This window comes from Mustela erminea, chromosome 12 (genome assembly GCF_009829155.1).
Source record: "Mustela erminea isolate mMusErm1 chromosome 12, mMusErm1.Pri, whole genome shotgun sequence".
Taxonomy (NCBI): Eukaryota; Metazoa; Chordata; class Mammalia; order Carnivora; family Mustelidae; genus Mustela; species Mustela erminea.
The window spans coordinates 57,825,931-57,843,776 of NC_045625.1; the positions used below are offsets into that span (position 1 = coordinate 57,825,931).

The 17,846-nt window shown below is 33.3% G+C and overlaps 1 protein-coding gene across 44 annotated transcripts in view; it reads left to right on the forward strand.

Moving 5' to 3' along the window:
- Nucleotides 1-17,846, forward strand: part of PTPRD (protein tyrosine phosphatase receptor type D) — a 2,254,226-nt gene that overhangs the window by 141,939 nt on the left and 2,094,441 nt on the right. The window lies entirely within an intron of this gene.

Genomic DNA, 17,846 nt, shown 5'->3' on the forward strand with positions numbered 1-17,846 from the left:
CATGTCTTGCCTCCAGATTTGTCCCTTCTCATTAGGGGATGGAAAACTCAGGACCTCAAAAATAAATATTAATAATAATAATAAAATTAAGGCCATGAATTTTCTTCAATATCCCTGCCAAATACAATCTCTTCAGATTGAATAGTTTTGAAGAAGTCCTTATGAATAGTCTAACTTTTCCCAACCACAAACTAGTCTTAATTAATGGAGTTGTGGCTTCATTCCTGGTGTCTTGTTAAGCATTTTTCAAGCTAAATTCTTTCTTAGAATATGTGGCATATGGATGAAATCACATTCAGAGTGTACATTCAGATTTGGTTTCTAAAGCACTCCCTTTTCTCCATCTTTCCTGAAAGGAATATGTGGGGTTTTGTTTGTTTGTTTGTTTGTTTGTTTGTTTTTTAAGATTCTATTTATTTATTTGACAGACAGAGATCACAAGTAGGCAGAGAGGCAGGCAGAGAGAGAGAGAGGAAGGGAAGCAGGCTCCCTGCTGGGCAGAGAGCCCAATATGGGGTTCGATCCCAGAGCCCTGGGATCATGACCTGAGCCGAAGGCAGAGGCTTTAACCCACCTAGCCATCCAGGCACCCCAAGAATGTGTTTTTATATAAAAGACAAATTCTGAAAGTTAGTATTGTCTATACTACAGAAAAGTAGCCCTAGTGTTAGATGTTCTCTGTGTAAATCCTGATATACAGGTATAGAACATAATATAACTGGATGCTAATTTGGAGGATGAAAAATCTGTACCATAATTTTGTAGCCTTTCAAGGACTGTGAAATGATGAGTGTTCTATTTATACCTTTTACTTTAGCCTACTCAAACATTCTGTAAACAATATCACCACCAGAAAACTTTATTTCTGATTTAATTACATTATAATTCTTTTATGAAGTTCATTTAATATGAAAAAGTATTAGTTTTTAAGACTTTAAAAAACTGTCCTGTATTTTCTTCTTAAAAAGTTAAAAAAATATGTTTTGAGAAACATGAAAAAATGATTTAAACATTAACTTCAGAATTTTATTTTAGAATCTCATTAGAAAATATATTTTACTGTTTTGCTTAGTTTTCTTAATTGTTACATTGCAATTATCAGGGAAATGCAGTATTTAAATCTGTAGGCAGTAGAGTTTATTTCTGAAATTTTCTTCAACTTGGGTAAGTGAATATTTATTTGAGTGATATTTTGGAAACATTGAGTGGATTTGGGTATGTTATTTAATTAAAGATGAACACCAGAAATAGTGAAATAAAAGTTTAATGTTTCTTTCAGCTAGAAAATAAATCAGACAATCTGAATTACTTTAGTTCACTAATTTAATGTGATTTGTATAGTTTAATTATCTGTTTCTTAGCTGCCTCATCTTTACAATGGGCACAAGACAATGGAAACATGTATCTTATAGGCAGAAATCGAAATAAAATTTTGTTTTCTTTTTAATAGATTACTTCCTCTGGAAAGTGCTGGGTGCTTTACAGATAGAAGTATTATCCACAGTATTCATATGTAAATGCTGTGGTTCAGGGCATTCAAATTGTATGTACAACACAGCACAGTAAAGGCAAGATTAGACTTAGAACTTTATGGTTTAAACAACATGGTGTAATTGTAAGTAAAAGATGGAATTCTTGCCATTTCCCTAATAACTTTTATTACATTTTACATGAAACCCAATAACTAATTAATGCATTTTAGTTAGTTTAATATACTGTAATTTTTAGGTGGTGTTCTGATGAAGTCCTGGTGATTAAACTTTCTCTGCTAGAGGATTCTAACACTAAGTAAAATTCTAACACTTAATTATTGATATTAAGAGAAGTTATTTGATTCTTACTATGTAGCAATAACAGGAAGAAGAATATATAATGATCCCTTTTTGCAAGTCCCAGGAGTGTTTTGTCTCCACTAATCTCTTGAAACTTTTCAAGTATTAGGATAACTGAGCACTGTTGGTTTTGTTGATTATTTTATTTTACTTTACTTTTTTCCCCCATTTGGAGGTAGTGGTGGGATTTGAAAAATAATGGATTCATTAAAAAAAAAATCAATCAGAAATGGTGCTATTCTTAGGGCACTTGAGTACCTCAGGCAGTTAGGCATATGACTTTTTTTTTTTTAAGATTTATTATTTTTTGAGAGAGAGAGAATGTGCAAACTTGGGGAGGTGCAGAGGGAGAGGGAGAGAATATCAAGCAGACTTCCCCATTGAGTGCAGAGCTCAATGCAGGGCTCAATCTCAGACCTTGAGATCATGACCTGAGCTGACATCAAGAGTTGGATGCCTAAGTGGCAGAGCCACCTGGGTGTCACAAAGGTATATGACACCTTTCTCTTTTAAATAAATATATATGGAAATGGCATTACTATGTAAAGTAAACAAATATCAACACTTGGCATCCGTTCCAAAATGAATAAATTTAGTGTATTTGTTATAAATATCACACACAGACACATACACATATGTGTATATGAATACATAAGCTTTATCTTATACATCAATTTCTACATTAGGAAAATGGTATTGTTAAATCATGTCTTGCAAGTATACTACTGTATATCTCTAGATAAAAGTGAGATTGCTAAAAACCAGAATTCACACAAACAACGAAGCTCAAAAATCATTAAAGGAATTGCTAGATATATACTCTTCAGTATGAGATTCTGAGAGAAATGTTCCTAGGTTTTTCGTTTTGTTTTGTTTTGTTTTGTTTTAAGATTTTATTTATTTGTCAGAGAGCGAGAGGGAGAGAGAGTGAGCACAGGCAGACAGAATGACAGGCAGAGGCAGAGGGAGAAGCAGGCTCCCTGCCGAGCAAGGAGCCCGATGTAGGACTCGATCCCAGGACCCTGGGATCATGACCTGAGCCAAAGGCAGCTGCTTAACCAACTGAGCCACCCAGGCATCCCAATGTTCATAGTATTAAGTTGGATTTTAGGGGCACTTGGGTGGCTTGGTGGGTTAAGCCTCTGCCTTCAGCTCAGGTCATGATCTCAGGGTCCTAGGATTGAGCCCCGCATTGGACTCTGCTCAACAGGGAGCCTGTTTATCCCTCCTCCTCTGCCTTCCTCTCTGCCTACTTGTGATCTGTCATTCTCTCTCTGTCGAATAAATAAATAAATAAATAAAATCTTAAAAAAATATTTGAGTTGGATTTGGTCTTTCTGAATTATTTTCTATTGCCTATGTTAGCATTTTTGCATCCTGCTTTCTTCAAATTTTCCTTTTTTTTAAAAACCAGTAGTACACAAGAATGATTGAATTTAATGTGACCACATGTGTCACATGACAAATGATGCCAAATTTTCCTGCAGGCCAATTTGAAGTGCTTGAATAAATTTTGGGTATTATAGGCTGCTATTACAATTTAAATTTCAAATGATCATACACATTGGAACAATCTTAATGTATTACATGAATTAATCACTAAATTTATATCTCTTGTTTTACTCACATTTAATTATTTGAAATGCTAAGAAACATGTTTTCATTTTTCTTCATGTGCCTCTTTTTGAAATAATTTTTTTTCTTTTTTTGAAATAATTTTGAATAGCATTTTTATTAAAATTATGATTGTTTTCTTAATACAAAAATATTTAGGTTTGTTGTATCAGGTATATATTTAATCTGGGTTTCCTATAATGTCACAAATGTTTTCTTTGCATTTAATGGAACTTTTTAAAGAACTTAGGCACAGAGATAAAAGGGGAAAATCTAATTCTGAACATTTTGTCTTCTCTCCAGTGTTGGAAAATGCTCAAAAGAAGGTTGTTATTTTATGTGGTAGTTAACCCAGATAGTGTGAAGATGCCCAGTAACTCCTGCTCAGTCTTGTCAAAGCCAAAGTGGCCTCTAGATTGTGGTTGCTGATACTTCACTGACATTGCCACATATCCCTGTTAGACCCTCTGCTTAAAAATTGGGATTTCCAGACATCTCATGTTAAAGAAATTCAAGGTTTGTGGACCACAATTTAAATTATTGAAACCTGGGGGTGCCTGAGTAGCTCAGTCAGTTAAGTGGCTGTCTTTGTCTCCAGTCATGATCCCAGGGTCCTGGGTTTAAACCCCACAGGAAGTCTGCTTCTCCATCTCCCTCTGGCCCTAACCTCCCTGCCCCCCTGGTCATGCTTGTTCTCTCTTTTTCTTTCAACTAAATAAAATCTTAAAAAAATAAATCATTGAAAGCTAAATTCCTACTCTCTGTAATGTGAATCTTAACAAAAACTTGGTAGCACAAACATTTAATTTTAAGATGCCATTCTGGATTTTACAAAATAAATATATGGTAATACTGGTGATCTAAGAAGTATGGGAAAATAGGTTTATTGTGTATGAAGTACTAAATCCAAACATCATTTTCACACTGCTCATTTTTCTAAACTTACTCTAACACCCTCTAAGGACTTGAGACAAGTAGTTAACTTATGTATCCTAATTGGTTATCTTAAGACTTATATACTTTGGGGTGCCTGGGTTGCTTAGTTGGTTTAGCTTCTGTCTTTGGCTCAGGTCATGATCCCGAGATCCTGGGATCAAGTCCTACATCAGGATCCCTGTTCAGCAGGGAGTCCACTTTTCCCTCTGCTCCTCCCCCCACCCCCAGCCCTCGCTCATGCTCCCCACTCCCGACCTATAAATAGATGAAATATTTCTTAAAAATTTTTGAAAAAGAATCCTATAATTTAAAATTTATATATATTGTTTTTAATTTACTAGAATGTAGCAAGAGTTTTTACGTTTTGTGATATTTTATAAAGTATATAAAGTTTTATTGTCAGGTGTGTCTTTTTTGATATAAGACGCAACTCAAGAGAATGACAATAAAGATCATTCTTTGGATCCATCTGACTTTATGGCTTCTTCAATATTTAATCTCTGCTAATATTTTGTGACATTTTTGTTCATTTTTTTTCAGTCAAATAGTTATTTTCAAGTTTTTATTTTAAAGGAAAATTGACAAAATATTTTCGGAAGTATCTTCATTTGGAAAAAATAAAACATTTTATAATTATGCCTATTATTATTTAAAAAGACTTGTTTATCCATATATCATGAATGTTTTCATAATGACTTTATGAGGAAAATACTATTAATTTAAAATTGCAGGAGAACTTTGTTTTTAAGCATTCAGTATGTTCTAGGCACTGTGCTAAAACTATAATATGGTTATTTAACTTAATTTTCACAACTACCAGATTTAGAAACTGTAACTTGGAGAAAATAGGAAGTGGGAACAAAATCATATAAATACTGATATATAAATCAGATTACAAAGCAGGGCAGTTTTAAACTACAGCTGCTATTAACAATTAAATTCTAGTGCTACACTATCTGGTGACACTTTAAAATTTTGAAAATTCAGGTAAATAAAAACACACAAATATAATGTGACTGAGATGTCCCTCCCATCCCCTCAGATTCAATAGTAGTTGACATTGTACCATTTTAATTCAGAATTTTTGTTCCCTTCCCTGCCCCTCTCATTTTGAAAACTAATACCAAAGACTTAGTTGGCTACAGTGTTTCTCAGCTTGAAGCAATTTTGCCCCTGGAGAACTTTTGACAATTTCTGGAGATGGTTTTAATTGTCCCATCTGGGAGGAGAGGTGCAACTCTCATCTAAGAGCCAGGATGCTACTAAATATCCAACAATACACAGAGCAGCCTTCACAGCCAAGACCCTCCCAGTTCTACTTCATTACTTCCTTCTTCTCTTTCTCCCCAAAGGACACCACTTTCTGGAAGTTGATGTACATCATCTTCTGGAAAGTTTTCATGCTTTTATTACCATTGTGTATTATGAGACATACTTCTGTACATTTATATTATACACAAATTATATCACATTTTAAGAATGGTAAGGTTTTTAACTTGACATTGAAATCTATTTATCATGATAATCTTATTTACCATAGCTACATTGTACTATATAATGAACTTGGATCTTTCACAGGTAAGTTCACCCTTTCTTATTCTTATGTAATTCTCTTAGCTCTATTGTTCCCTGAGTTTTAGTGTATATATATATATATATATAATGTTTCATAAAAATTCCATAGGGATTTCATTTGTAAGTGCACTATACCCAGAGTTTAATTATTTGCCATCTTCAATGGTCCTTCTTCCAAAAAAATGATTTATTTCATTTATGTATATCTTCTTTTCTCCTATGTTTTATAAATTTCTCCAACTATTTTGCTAAATTTCTTACCTATAATTTATAGCTTCATTCCTTTTGTGAATGCTACCTTTTAATACATTTCCCAGTATTCTGCTGCTTGTGTGTAGGAAAACAGCCTTGGTGGACATTCTTATACGCTTCAGAATTGTTTAAAATTTCTATGTGCTAAAGACCGTATGAAGATGTAGGCTCAACAAAGGACAACCATATTATCAGTGAGTTGTTTTTTCCATTTGACTGTTGCCTCTTTTGCCTACTTTGAAATTGGCTACATGATTGGATAAAAGCACAGAAACTGTACCTACTTAAAATTTTTCTATCTTTAAGAGGGATTATTTTCAACTTTACCATTGCTGTAATGTTACTATAAGATTTTTAGTCATCTTTAGTAGGTGAGGGTACTTCTATATATCCATTCTATAAAAGGATATTGATTTTTGTCAAATGAGTTATCTGCATTTACTGGGAAGAACATATGACTTTTCTTCTTTAATCTATTATTTTGAGGAGTTACATATATACATAGGAAAATGTTGAACCATTTTTGGACTCCTGGGATAAACCCTGTTTGGTCATGAAGCATTATATATATGTTCTGAATTTGCTAGATATGAGAAGAAAGCCATCTGTTTGTTATGTTTTAATAACCTTTTTCTCTCTGGCTAGTTTTGATATCTGCCTTTGGCATTCTGCAGTTTCAACATAGTATGTCTGGGTGCAGTTCTTCCTGGAGTTTACTGAATGTTTAATTTGAGAATTCATGTCTTTCATCACCTCTGCAAGTTCTTAACCATTATTTATCTGAATATTGCTTCTCCCTTATGTCTTCTAGTCTCTTTGACTGTAGCTAATATTAGGTAGAACTTGGACTCCCTTTTCCTTGGTGACACTTATTCTTTATATGTCTGTTATAAGTCATTTAGACAGCTCTGTCAGTCCACAAAATTCATCTTCAAATATAATGAATTTTGTTTTAATTCTATTTTTCATAATGAAAAGTTGTTATCATGTTGATTTATTTCATTTTTTATCTTTTAATCATTAGACTTTTGTTTTATAGGCCCTCTTCAGATTCTTGTACAATTATCTTAGGCTTGCAGGTTCTTCTTCTTCTTCTTCTTCTTCTTCTTTTTTTTAATTTGCTTATGCTCATTCAAGACCGTTTTTTCCTTATTTTAAATAAGATCTTATTTTCAAGATGACTTGTTTTTTATTTCTGTTTATAAATCTGATGTGATTTGTTGTATAAAAATCCCTGTATTGTGGATGTGTGTTTGCATCTACTAAGTATCATAGGAGAATTTCTGGCTTGATTGTTTTATTTTAAGTTCCTGGCATGTTGGTGTCCACATCAGAAAAGTATTGTCTAAAAGAAGTAGTGACTGGCTTCCACTCTGAAGCTTTCTTTTTTCCACCTAGAGCCCAGGTAGAAAAGTTTGCTTGTTTATTTATGGTCTTACTGACCAGATTTTTGTAGTTCAGTTTAATGAGGATACCATCTTAAGGGGAGCTTCATTTCATCTCCTAGCCTTGTATAGGCTTAATGTCTTATCTCCTGTCCTATGTGGCCACTAAATTCGCTGGTTCTATTCCCTCCTTCCAATCTACACTAGAGCACCAGCTCACCCATTAATTGTTCTTGCTTTCAATTCCTTTGTTACTGGTACTTGGGACTTATTTTTCTATGGATTAGTTTTGTTTGCCAATTTACTGGAGCAGAAACTCTACACAGCAAGTGAAATTACTCTTTTGATCACATATAATCAAATGAAATATGTCATAATACGTATTACATATTGTTAAAAAATATAGCCACTGAAAAGCAAATGCATAATACCAAACACTGTTTTATAAATTATGACAGGCAAGAATCCATTAATCTAACACAATTATAGGTTACTATTCAATGTTTCCTACTTTCTTCCATGTATACCTTATTTATTGGAACTTTAATTGTACTGCACATGGCACTTTTTAGTGTGAGTTTTTTAGCATCAGTGTCCTTAAAAGTATATTTTTAGATCTGCATCAAAATTCAGTTGCATAGCAATTTATAGTAATTCATTATGTCACCATTCCCTAAGGTTGAATTTTTAGCTTTCATCCAAATTTTGATATTACAAAAACTACTGCAAAGAACATCTTCAAACATTATTCTTCCCTTACATTAAAGTTTATTACCCTAAAATATGGTCTTAAAAAATAAAAATTCTTTGTTAAAGGACAAGGTCATTTTTGTGGCTTTTCTTACATATTACCTATAATATATGTCTTCTAAAACACTGTGCAACATTCCTGAATAGTTATTCCAATTTTAATATCTTGTCAGCACTGACTAATTTTGTGTTTTTTACTTTAATGAGTGCCAAAAAAAAAAATAGGTTTGTCTTCAATTTGCATTCCTTTGCTCTGGATAAACTTTTACTTTGTGGTTTTCCTTCTATATTTCTTTTCCTTTCTACCCTTCTCTTCCTCCTCTTTTCCCCTTTTTCTTTTTTACTATTTGTTTTCAGCTTTGTTTATTGTATTCTCATATTTATATTATTCATTTTACAAAATTAATATTCATTTTACGAAATTAATATCAAAATTCATTTTCAAAAATTAATACATATACTGATATAATTGGTAGTCATTTATAATCGCAATTATTGCTTTTTTACCTCCATATACATGTACACACATGTCAAAACTTTTCCTATTTTTTTCTTTTTTATATTCTGTATAGGGAATAAATTTGTTTAATATACATTATAATCTGTGATTGCTTTGGAGTATTTGCAATATGGGGAGGATGCAGAGTGTGTGAGAAGATTGTTAGGGAGAGGAGTGATGTCTTAAGGGCAAGTAAAGGTGACTTATGAAGAGACTGACACTGAGCCCTGCTCTTGGTGCTTCCCTGAGAAGGCAGCAGAGGTAAGTATTTTAAGGAACAGAGTTACTGAAAGACAAGACTGAGAGTATTTCTTGGCAGGAATAACATTTTCTTACTCTGTAAAACAAGGGAAAATATACTTAAGATCACTTGTCAGAATCCCCACATCTTGCGGATCATCTCTTTTGTATGTTGCCACTCTAGGGCATGCACCTAAAAATGCTTTCTCCATTTTTTTGGTGCTTTCTAATAATGAGTTTGATCATCATCATATTAATGATAAAATCATTAAAAAAGAATTTGTTAGATGTTATTCTGGGAATTATGCAGGTGTTTTACAAGGAAATTAGTTCTAATTCTTAAAACAACACAGTAAATTTGGAAATATTATTGCCTTTTTGCAGATACTGAGTCTAACATCCCACAACAATTGAGAGTGGAACCAAGCTTTCCATAGACCTCTGGGTTTTGAAATTGTGTGCTCTTTTCCCCACCATATATTGTTAGCATTAGCATTGCACAGTGGAGTCTCTACTTGAACCTCCTTGTGGTTGCTAGGGCATGGCAGACGTCAGACTATTTGTTCATGCATTCTGAGTGTGAACAGATGGGTAGTTTCTGGGCACTGGCTAAAGTGAATAGGACAGAAGGTGAATCTTTTCATGGTAGATTGGTGCCACCATCCAAGGGGTCTCTGGAAACTGTAGTATTCTCTATATTGTACTTGCTGTCCTAGTTTCCTAGAGTAAGTGCATCTGTAGGACATGTAACAACTACATTACTCATACCTTGCTGTGTGATAATTTTTGATGTTTAGTGTTGACAATTATTTTTTAACATTCAGTGAGTTGTGTCTCTAATTTCTCCCCTTTCATGAATTGCTATCAGGGTGTCATGATACTATCTATTAATGATTCTGCCTTTTTTTGAAAAGCTCATTTTACCATTTTTAAAATTTTATGTGAGGTTTTCAGATGCCAATATGCATTCTGTTTTACGTATCTGATGTTCTGATTTAGAATCAGGCCCACATTTTTGTAAGTGTTGTTTTCTGGGGGAGATTTATTATTCATTTTCAAATAATTGAGGATCAGCCATGGTGTCTGCCTCTATACATTCAAATCTTGAGTTCATTATCTTCCCTCTGCCATATTAGGCAACATATTAAGCTTTTTAAGCATCAGTTTTCTCATATAATTAAAATAAGAGTTGTTGTAGTAGTAGTACCTTCCTTATCAGATTTTTGGAGGATTAAGACAAAAACTGTAAGGAAAAGGTCCAACATTCAAAAATCATAAATAGGAGCATCATAGTATCTGTAGTGGTAGCAGCAACAATAGCATAATAATTAGTGTTATTTCAAGTTCCACTCATTTATTTTTTCCACATGTATTTTTCTTTTTTTATTAATTTATTTATTTTCAGCATAACAGTATTCATTAATTTTTCCCCACACCCAGTGCTCCATGCAATCCGTGCCCTCTATAATACCCACCACCTGGTACCCCAACCTCCCACCCCCCGTCCCTTCAAAACCCTCAGATTGTTTTTCAGAGTCCATAGTCTCTCATGGTTCACCTCCCCTTCCAATTTCCCCCAACTCCCTTCTCCACTCTAAGTCTTAGACTCTTATGGTTTTTAGTATTTGGAATTATGTTAAGTCTATATATTTATAGTATTTATATGGTATTAAATAGGAGACCAGGTCCATCATATATATTTCCATTTATTTGTATATTCTTCTAAAACTCAGTGAAGTTTTATCTCAGCTCTCTTTTTGGGGGGAGGGTGATTACTCAGAAGAAGTTTGTTGCTGCTAGAGTGAAGAGTAACTAAGATTTTGCCATCATGTAAACTTATTTTTGTGATAGTGTCTGTTACCATTTGTGCTTTCCTAATGATCTTTGCTGAAGCACATAATTTTGGATGTCTATCATTTATCAGGAATCAGTATGACTTCCTTTGTTATTACTAGTGAGAATTTAGCTGATTCCTTCCAAAGAATGCAGTACTATTTACAAATACCAATATTACCTTTATAACAAATATTCTTACTCATTCTTCTTGAATAACCGAGGCTTTTTAATATTGAACAATATTGATAGCAGAAGATATCCTTTTTTTGTCACTGAATTAGAAGAGGTTAATCACCATCATATTGCAGTGCTGGTTTTGGGTTATGTGGCTATTTCCAAGAAAAATTTTTCTATTCTTTGGAAGTGTTTTATTGGGACTTATATTAATTTTTTCTTTTCATTGAATTTTGAATGATGAAGTGTTAATTGTTTAGTCTACTGATGTATCAAGTTTGTTATATTGAATTATCCTTTTACTTCTGGGTTAAATGAAACCATTAATTTTGGAGTTTTTTTGTTACATCTTTATAATATCCGGTCAACTAATAAGGTTAATCTCTGATTTTATTAGATATGGATTTAGAATCATAACTAGCTCACAAACAATATGATGCTTCTCTATTATGATTTTTCTTTCCTTCTTTCTTCACCTTTTGGTGTAGGGGGTACATGTAGTCTTTTTGCATGCTATTCTCTCCTCATGGCAATTATGATCAGAAACATTTTTCATTTCTAATGCTAAAACTGTTTATTTATATTCCTGCATCTACTTCATGTAACAAATGCTTATCTGTTTTTTTTTAGTAAATAGTTATTACATGGTTTTTTTTTTTAATACTAATCAACTTCTGTGTCCAGAAGTGTTTTCACGTATTTATTGTCATTTTTTCAGTCTCTGCAGAATAAAGTTGTGGTAAATTTTGTGAAAGTTCACATGTCTGAAACTCTCTCATCCTCACATATGAATGACCAACTTGCTTGGTAAAGAAAGTTCTTGAATCACACCTCTTGTTTTGTAGGACTCTGAAGTTATCCCTCTATATTACTTTCTGCTATTGATTGTCACAGCAGAAAGGCCTGAAACAATAATGTTTTCCCTTCTTTGAAAGACTTTTGCTTTTGTTCTTTTGGAGGCATAGAAAAAAAAAAAGAAAAAACCTTTCCTTTTCCTTGAATTTAAGACACTTTCATTGGTAATTTTATTGAACTCATTGTGAATTCAATCTCAGTGCTTTTGTGAAGTTCTGGAAAGTTTTCTTTAATTTTCTATTTCTACCTCAAATCCTTTTGTAAAGGGACGTAAACAAGATAGGTTGTAATAAACAACTTACTCTTGGTTATTAACTCATATCTACTTCTTCTACGTCCTGTGCTTTCAATACTTGTCATCTCCTTTTGTAGTCTTTTTGTCTCTGTTAAATTGGTTTTTATTTTATATGCATTTTTAGCTTACCTTCTGGCTTACTAATACATTTTTATACAACATAAATTCAAATATATAGTTCTCTGAATGACTTTTCAGGTAAATGTATTTTTAAATTATAATAACAAAAACTTGTAAAACCGCATTCAAAACTATTTATTATTATTTCATATTTGGAAATACATAAACGTGTAATCGTGTCATGACATGTACACATAATTATATCTATAATGATGTTAGATTATTTATCCATTTTTGAATCAGCATTATGTCACAGACATAACTTACATCATAAAGAATGAATAAATTTTAGAAAAGCAAAAGAAACATATCATATATGATAACAATATCAAAAGTTTATGACTACTATTCAGTTGGGTATCACCATTGAGAATATACATAAAATTTATATAGAGTTCCTAGATCTTGTTGATTTTATTGATCCAACATATTTTAATAATTTCTGTGGCCTGGGCGCCTAGGTGGCTCAGTGGGTTAAGCCGCTGCCTTCGGCTCAGGTCATGATCTCAGGGTCCTGGGATCGAGTCCCATATCGGGCTCTCCGCTCAGCAGGGAGCCTGCTTCCTCTTCTCTCTCTGCCTGCCTCTCTGCCTCCTTGTGATCTCTCTCTGTCAAATAAAAAAAAAAAAAATCTTAAAAAAAAAAATTTCTGTGGCCTTAATAATGTTTGTATTCATTTGAAGTGCTCTGCTAATTTTAAACCTTTTTATGTACTATTGTCTATATGCATGTATGTGTGTACATGTGAGTGTGTGTGTGTATAGTGAATAATGCTACAAAGGATATTACTAAGCAGAAATCCACACAAACATTTCTGTGTATTATCTTAGAAAAGATATTTAGATATTGCAAAGTTTATATTGTCCTCATGGCCTTTTACATAGCTGAAATGTACTATTTTATTAATACCTAGTTGGTCATAGTTCTTTCTAATAAACTCCACTTCATTTGATTACTAAAAGAGTGAACTATCTGGGTTTGAAATTGAAGGATAATGGATAAGCCTACTCTTATAGGACGAAGGGGCCAATCCAGCCTACCTTGCATACTGACCACAGAGATGGATGAGAATCCACCTCCCCAAGCCTGTGAAATTCCCAGGCTTCTGCTGTTCAGACATTTGGACATTGGTTTTTTGCATTGAGGGAGCAGGGTGGTGTGGCCCTTTTACCTTTTTCTTTCTAAGATCATTGCAGTAACTATCTTCATAGCACGAATTTTAAATGATTGCCTTTTCTGAACTAGTATTTGAAGCATTTTTTGTTGTTACTATTAATTTCCATTTTTCATTGGATGGTATTTTGTATCAATGCTTACAATAATTTAGATTTTGGATTTTTGGAATTTTGGATTTTTGTTTTAAAGCTTATTTGTTTTGATATATGCGGTGTATTTGTGTGTATGCTAGTGAGTATGAATTTATTTATATCCCGTAGGTTTCTAGTGTGTGTCTGGAAAGAAGGCAAATGAATGATCAAAAAGAAAAAAGGAAGCAATTTCCATGACAAGCTACTTTTCACAAATTCTTCATAGGTGTTCCTTGGAAAAGTATTCTTTTGCCAAATAATTTTAGAAATGCTGGATTGCATGACTTTAAAGGGAATCCATAGAGGCTTTAATAGACTGACGTCATTTTAAATTTTTATCATCCATTTTACATTACACTACTTTTCTGTACACAGCAAAAAAAATATGTCCTATAGCAAGTCTTCTTTGGGATACAATTTTTGAAATGCATTATATTTTACTTACACTAATTTTCTTTTTTCCCAGACACATTGTCCCTACCTCATGAGCTATTAATGATATCTTATTTCCACTGTTTGGGAAGGGAGATTGGTAGAAATAAGAACATCATCCTCATCCTAGAGAGAAATGTTTCTGAGGTCTTGTTTCCCTGGATGGTTTGTAATGTATTCTGGTTATAGCTTATATTCTGCACTCCATGGTGTAGGATGCTCTGAAGCGCACAGGCTACTGAGAGAGGCAGAAAAAATTTCATGTCTCCTCTGCCACTTACTAGATGTATGATGTTAGGGAATTGTTTTACCTCCCAGGACATCATTTTCACCATTATTAAAGTGGAATTAGTATTGTCTTTCTCAAAAGTCATGGGGAGAGATAAGGCTCCTTTCCAGGTTATGTAAAGTAATCTTACAAATATATTTTAAAGAGGAACTACCCAAATGGCCACTATTCAAATAAAACCATTTTTAACATAGTTCTTCAACAGAGAAATACAAATAATAACCTTTAAGGAACTATCACAGTAACACACACAATTGCATGGCAGTTTACTGACCATGTGAGGTTTTTGGCAAAAATATAAAGAAAATAAACACTCGTGTATTTTTTCAGTGGAAATGAAAATTGCCACAAATATTTGCAGAACTCTTGGGCATTTTCTACTGAAAGTAAATGTATGCCCCCAGTAGGATTCTGCAATTGCACTCCTAGAGTATTAAGTGTTCATTGCTGTTTTAGCTATAGATAAAATCAATAAGAGAAGCAATAAAATGTGCCATATTCTTAAAATGGAATGCTATTCTACTGATACATATGGGTGCATGGGTGCAAAGATCTTTCAGAAAGAACCCAGACTTGATAGACTCTATAATATATAGTATCATTGATATGAAGTCCATGAGCAAGTGAAGCAAATCTATGGTAATAAAAGTCCAAATAATGGTATCTCCATGGAATGGGATGGGTGTGGACTGAAAAGAAGCAAAAGCGAACTTTCTAAAGTGAGGGAGATATTCAGCATCTTAAACCAGGTGGCCATTTCATAGATGTATACACAAATACAAGTGTATCCAACTGTGAATTTAAGATGTTTGCACTTTATGTACTTAATGTGAGTATGAATTAGCTCAATTAAAAATTAAAAAAGTGATTAGGATAACAATGAGATATAATATATATAATATTTAATTTGACATTTAGTAGATCTTCAACAAATTGAAGCTTCTTTGGCTTTTATAAGTTAGTTTGAGACTGATATACTGCTTATAAAGGCATTCTGAAGAGAAAATGTGTTTCCTATTCCTAGCTACTGATTTAAAAAATGAGTTTTTGGACTACTACCAGTTCATAAGTTGGGATCAGCCTATATATATGCAATGAATTTCCTAACAAGTAGAGTCCTAGAGACAGAAATGAGTTATATTCTGTATCATCTGCAGGCTATTTGAAGAAAATTAAGGAAGGATAAAATAGAAAGACCATAAATTTGTTTTCATTGCATTACTTACAAGAGAAGGGTGGTAAGGAAAGATGGCAAGCCGAAAGAGATAGATCTCTAAATCTGGGACAGATTTGGTGTGTCTGAGCTTATCTTACCATTCTGCCTCAGTTTATGTCCTTTTTCCAGAGAAAAATGCTATCTACCTAATGACTACACCATAATACATAGTTGTTAATAAAAACAAGAATAGGAGAAAAATATTTTAAAAAACTGATAGTTTCTTAAGATATATTCTGAATGTCTGGATTTAATATGTCCTTGGAATTAGATTTCTCCCTTGGTCTTTAAAAAAATACAAATGAATTGAGATCATCTAATAGTGCAAACCAAAGCTATCACGCTCAGTGATTGTATGGTGGGTGCAGCACACATTATGCAGAGGGTTTGATTCACTTGGTAAATGGAGCTTTAAAAATGATTATCAGGTTTTTAAACAATGGTAGCTATGAAATGGTGTTTCAAAACAGCTCTTTAAAACTACACCCATTTAATTTGTTCTATTTTTCTGTTATATTTTTATAGGTTCCCATTTCTCCTGCTGCTGCAATTGCTTAGCCTTATCAAGTTTTATGAATGGGGACACAGTCTCAAGTAGTTTATTTAATGAATCCAATCTATCTGTACATTTCATCTTTATGTAATAGACAGAGGCCACAAGATTTCTTTCCACATGGTTCTAGTGAGCCTGAGGCATAAACAATGTTTAGTTGGCTTATAATAAACAAAGCTACATAATAAGAGCACTCAAAGAAAACAGAGGATCAGAAGATTAGAAACAAAATTCTGTTTTTTTATAACTCTGCATTAAATCTTTTTCTGTGATTTCTTAACAGTCCTAGCAAAAAGGAAACAAAAATTGTTATATATACACACACACACACACATATATATATATATATATGTATGTATATATAGTAGTTATTTATTTATTTTAAAGAGAGCAAGAGAATGAACAGGGAGGATGGGCACAGGGAGAGAGAAACCTGAAGCAGACTCCCCACTGAGTACGGAGCTCAACATAGGGTTGGATCCCAGTACTCTCAGCTGAAATCAAGAGTCTGCCATTTAAACAACTGAGCCACCCAGGTGCCCCAGTAGTATATTTCTTATAATATGCTTCAAATAATCATGTTTTGTTGGATTAATAGGCTTTTTCTTATAAATGAATGCTGAAAAAGAATTTACACCACATCAAAGTTGAGCAAATCATGACAGAAGCTTTCTTGACCCTCAACTAAAGATGAATGCTTCCCATAAAATATCTATCCAAATTGCGTGCTAAATGGTAGTGGAGGAAAAAGAAGCACAGGGGCTGAGTGGGGGGTGTCATAGTGTGTACCAACAAAGCACAAAAGGAATGAACAACTAGAGTGAGTTCAAAGCTTAAGTGATTACAGGGTTGCTGAATGTGAAGTGTGGCTGGGGCATCTATGTGAAGTTGTCCAAAAGATATTTTAACATGCAAGTATGAACTTTTAAAGGAGAGACCAAGAAAAGAAATGTAGAAACAGATCTTTTTTTTGCTTAAGATGAAAATTGGGGGCATAAAATTTCCGAGAGGAGGACAGCAAAGAAATAAAACTAAACACTGAACTTGGATAGAAAGACTTTAAAAGTCAAAAGGAGAAATACTTCGTGTAAATGAGATATGGAATAAACATAAGAGTTACTTTGTCTAAGCTAGAAAAGGAAAGATTTTTAAAATTATTATTTAAGTATAGTTGATATACAATGTTACGTTAGCTTCAGGTGTACATAGCGATTTGAAAAGTTTATACATTATGCTATTTTCACAAGTGTATCATCTCATTACATTGCTATTACAGTGTCACTGACTATATTCTTTTATTCTCCTGACTTACTCCATACCTACAGGCCTGTATCTCTCTCTTCTATTCAGCAATTTTGCCCAAGCCCTCTTCCAACCATCAGTTCTCTATATTTGTGGTTCTGATTTTATTTTTTGTTTGTTATTCATATTTTTTATTTAGATTCCATTTATGAGTAGAATGATATGGCACTTGTCATTCTCAGCCTGACCTATTTCCCTTAGTGTAATTCCTTCCACATTGTCTCAACATGTTTCATCCATGTTGTCTTAGATAGCACAATCTCACCCCCATCTATAGCTATGTAATATGCCTCTGTGTGTGTGTGTGTGTTACATTTTCCTTATCCATCCATTGATAGACACCTACGTTGCTTCTATGTCTTTGCTCTTGTAAATAATGCTGCA